Source organism: Triticum dicoccoides, chromosome 1A (assembly GCF_002162155.2).
Source record: "Triticum dicoccoides isolate Atlit2015 ecotype Zavitan chromosome 1A, WEW_v2.0, whole genome shotgun sequence".
Lineage (NCBI taxonomy): Eukaryota > Viridiplantae > Streptophyta > Magnoliopsida > Poales > Poaceae > Triticum > Triticum dicoccoides.
Genome location: NC_041380.1, coordinates 478,798,314 through 478,803,227, shown reverse-complemented (window position 1 = coordinate 478,803,227; position 4,914 = coordinate 478,798,314).

The window sequence follows — 4,914 nt, the reverse complement described above, 5'->3', positions numbered from 1 at the left end:
AGGGGTTCCTGCAAGAGGTACCCCTCAATTAGTTGCTCTCAAAGTTCATTTGTTTCTCCGGTTCGCTATTTGCTTTTCGTTTTGTTTTTGGTTATTTTTGTATTTTGTTTGTTTGTTTATTCTCTTTTATGTATTTTTCTTTTCTTCTTTCTTTTTTCTTCATCTTTCATACACCATGGTGAACAACAGATTAGTACACAATGAACGAATCATTGATATACGATAAATATTCCTTGAAAACACACTGAATATTTTTGTTATACACATGGAACATTCTTTAATATGTGATGAACTTTTAATTACATGATGAATAGACTTTTAATACACACTGAACATTTTTTAAATATACTATAAACTTTTATCAATATATGGGTGATGTTTTTTATATACATTGAACTTTATAAAAACATGATCAAGAATTTAAAACATATTTACATTTATTTTTTCACAGGATTTTAAATATTTAGCTTCATGTAAAAAAAACCGCCAGTCTTTTTGGAGAAAAAAACTAAGAGAGAAGAACAGCTAGCAGCATAGTGGCCCGACTCATTTCCTCGGCATTTAGGCTTAGCTCTGCTGTTTGACGCCCATGGGCATCCAATAGGTGGTCACGCCTGGCCTCGCCTCTGGCGCTGGGGGCACTATGCAAAATTTCCAACTCAGCAAAATTTCCACATAGGCATTCCACGTCAGGCTTACAGGTGGGCCCAACCAGTCAGTTTGACTGTTTTCGCGAGGTTATCCGACTATCAGTGCTCCGCGTTACGCATTAGGCACATTTCTGGTGGTTTTCTGTGATCTGCCTTCAATGTGGTACCAAGTGGTTACCCTATCCCCAAGTGTGGTGGTTTTGGGTAAATAACTCCGCACAAGCCATTCTTACGTTTTAGAGAAGAAAGTAGAGAATGGTTTACAGAAGAAAGCATCTCTTACGTTTTACCATATGATTTTATTATCATAGTAGAGATGAAACAAGTCATGTAATCTAAAGATGAGGCTAGAAAATGGCTTGTGCACATATGAACTAAAAAAGAACATATGTAGAACAGAGTCTAGAACAAGGAAGGACGCACGCTGCAAGCCGGGATGGGAGGTGGAGGAGGAGCACGCATGAATGTCCTTCTTGTTCCATGCTCATACATGTGGGGAAATACTCTCCCTTATAAGAAGGTCCAACTTTCACCAAACTAGCAATGTGGGATTAAACTTTGGTTCCACTTTTTGCCTTGCACGAATGGACTGAGTGTGTCTCTAGGATTTATTAGGAATTTCTGAAATTACAATTGGGCAGGCCTAAAGTAGACTAAATTCCAGCAAGAACGTAGGCAGGAGGCCATGTAAACACTTTGGATGGGGAGATCGGGAGAGGATCATATGTTTTATGGTATGTTTCATGAGACAATGTACCGGGTTTTTTCATATAGTTTCATCATTTGATGGTAAATCCTACCCACATTCCCACTGCAAATAACGACGAAACATGCCACGCCAGTACGTGTACGTGGAGGGGCAGTGCTGAGATGTGCAGAAACGGGGCAGCTCAGCTCGTTCGTAGGCTGCTGCTGCTGCAACAAAGAGAGCGCAGCATACGGCAGCACATGCCGTTTGTTGGATCTGTGGGCGCGCATGCAGCACAGCAGGCACTGGACGTACAGGCACAGTCCCGCGCGTACGTGCGCGTACGAGCGGCGCGCCTCCCTCTCCCGTCCGGTAGAGGAAACCAGTTTGTGCCCGTCCCTGGGGTGGGGTGGGGTGGGACGTGGGATCTGATTTTGATCCAAATCCTCCTCCCTTCTTGTTGGCGTGGATCCGGTACTGGAGTTTGGCCCCTCGTTGCTTGGATGGGTCTTTCAAATGCCTGCTCTAGCACGTGGAACCTCTGCTTGCTTGCTTGCTGCGTAGTACGATACTCCCTCCGTTCCAAAATATAGCGCGCCCACGCTTTTCGAGGTTCAACTTTGACCATAAATTTAACCCACGAGACCGACTGCGGCGGGATCAAAAATTATATAATTAAAAACTTTTTTTGAATACGAATTCATTGGTATAATTTTTTCGCCCGCCGCAGTCGGTCTTGTTGATTAAATTAATGGTCAAAGTTGAAGCACGGAAACCGAGGACGCGCTATATTTTGGAACGGAGGGAGTACAATGCACGTACGGCTACACCATCTGTTTCGATCTTCGTCGGGCAGGCCAACTCCATCGCGCGACTCTAAACGAACATCCGATTTGACCGGATTTTGTTTCTTTAGGGCGACAATGGGTTCGCCCATGTCCGTCTTTGTCCGTTGGGTCATGGGTGCGTCCAACACGCGGTCGCATCCTAAATCATGTCTTGCATGGACGTGATAAAAAAACAAAAAAAATTAAATGAAATGCCTAAAGAAGTAAATAAAATACAGTTAAAAAACTTAAAACATAATTTAAGGTTCACGGCCACGAAACGGCCCAGTTTTACGGTTCGCTTAAACGGCTCAGTTTCATAATTTACATAAAACAAAATAAAAAAAGCCGCCCACGCGCTCCTGCCGCACCCGTCGATGTTGTGGTCGTTGCCGTCTTCAGTGGCCGCCGGTGTCGTCGTCGTCGCTGACGAGGTCGACGTAGTCCGACGGCGTACAGAGGTGGGCCGGCGGTCCGTGGTGCACGGGGGCGGTGGGCTGGAAGCTGGCCGGTGCCTACACCACCTCCTCCCGAGGCGAGGCGTCCCGCTCCGGCGATGGCGGCGGCAGGGGGCACCAGTTAACGCCCCCCACGGCGTCGGCCATCTGCTCCACTGTGCACGACCAGGTCCACCCCTGGCCCACCAGGCCTAGGTGGAAGGCAGCCACCGGCGGCTTCTCCCTCACCTCCTCCTTCGGCACCATCTCCAGCTCGGGGATGGCGACGTCGCTGGCCGCGGAGAGGGCCGTCATCTCCTCGAGGCCCTCCCATTGGCGCTCCCCATGCGTGCGCATGGAGTCTTCCATGACACGCACCATGAGACAAGCCTCCTCCTCCGCTGTCATGCGAGGAGGTGGAGATGGTGACGAAGACGGGGAAGGCGACGGCGTGGGCGTGAGGCCGCGCACCCGTGTACGCCCGCGCACCTCTCGACGCGGCCGCCGCGGCCCCAACACCATGCCAGTGAAGTAGGACGCGCGTCGCACGTCGTGCTCGTCCTGGAGCCACGTGTCCCACAACACGGAGTCGGGGGGCGTACCTCTCTTCGTAGTAGAGGTCGTCAGGGAGGCGGCGGCGGCGGCGCTCGATCTCATCGCGCCGCGCACGGCCGCTCGTCGGCATCGGCGGGATGGGGACCCGGTCCGCGGAGAGGTGCCAATTGTTGGGGAGGTCCACGTCGCTCCACAGGACCGGCGTCCTCGTCTCCCAGTACCGCCAGCACACGTCCACGACCAGGTACCGCCGGTCGCGCTCGCCGGCGGCCCTAGGGGCGGTGGTGAAGGGGGCAGGCGCGTGGGCTCGACTGGAGTAGCGCGGGGGTGATGCGGCCTCCTCCTTCTTGACGGATCCGCGGCGGCGTCCCGAGGAGGAGCCGGCCTCGCGGTCGTGCTTCCCCTTGCGGCCGTAGTTCCAAAGCCCCATGGCTGCGGCCGGCCCGGCGAGGTCAAGGATGGGGAGCGGCTAGGGTTTCGAGAGTGTCGGGTTTCGAGGGGGCAGAGAGGGGGCGGAGTGGGAAGTGTGGACGATGACCGGTCCACGGCTTCCCATTTAAAGAAGGACGACGACCGTTCGCTGGGCGGATGACAGGTGGGGCCACCCGCCCGTGCGCATTGATGTTGGCGGGTGAGAGGTAGGTGGCCGCCTGCCACGCGGCTCCAACGCGGACGTTCAAAGCGTCCGTTCGCTGTCCACCGCGACCCAAACCCGGCGCATGTTTGCGCTCGAAATGGATCGGCACGGACACAAAACGGATCAGATGGGTCCGGGCCATCGCGCGCTGGGCCGCCTCGTGTCCCTTTTACCCCAAATGGACGGGGCCGGATAAAATGGAATCGCGCGGTGGAGTTGGCCTAAAAGCATGATAGTCCTTGCTTCTGTCCCATTGTCACCAGTATGATGTGGTTGGAGTGATTGTTGGATCGAGCGGTTTTTTCTCCTTCAACAATACAGAGCGGGTTTTTTCTTTGACGGTCCATTGTATCCGTGGTTGTTTGGGCGGCCACTCCTTTACATATGTAAAGCATGGTCTGTGTAAATGTAAATATCACTTGCTTTCTATCTTAATATATAGACATACAGATCTCCTATGTGTTCTCGGAAGAAAAATTCTATGAGAAAGGGTGGATGAATAGGGTGTTAACTTTGAGACCGAAAACACACAACCACGTTGGTTCACGTTTGAGAAGAGTTCAGGTGGTGGCCTGCCATGGGCCGCTAACTCCGAAGGACGCCATAGTGATTCAAGGTGGGCCATGTGTGGTGCCGCACTCATAAGATCGATGTGGTGAGTGAAACATCACTTCATATTCGGGATAGAAAACTGCAATTCGGGTTTTACTAGTCGTACCCAGCAATTACATACTTGTGTCGTCTTCTTATTGAAGACATTGTTTTTGTATTGGTGTTCTGGCCTTCATGTGGTATCTATAATGAAAATTCTTTTCATTGGCATTCATAATCTGGACTTGGCGAGTTGTTGTGAGTGTGTTTTTCAGTCTTTGAAAGAACAACTATTGTTGTAGGTGAAGTGGGGTGTTTTATTGTTGTCTACTTCATGTGCTATGCTTGTAAGTTGATGCTTTGACCTATTGTATTGCCTCTTTTTAAATAAAAAAGGTTATGTACACCTTGTTCTTGAAAAAGGTTGTGTGCACCGAGGATTTAGACGTCGAGATACTTAACCTTCCTTCCGGAACAGATGTTAAACACACATGCACATGCATAGTACATGAAGTAGACTATTTATTTG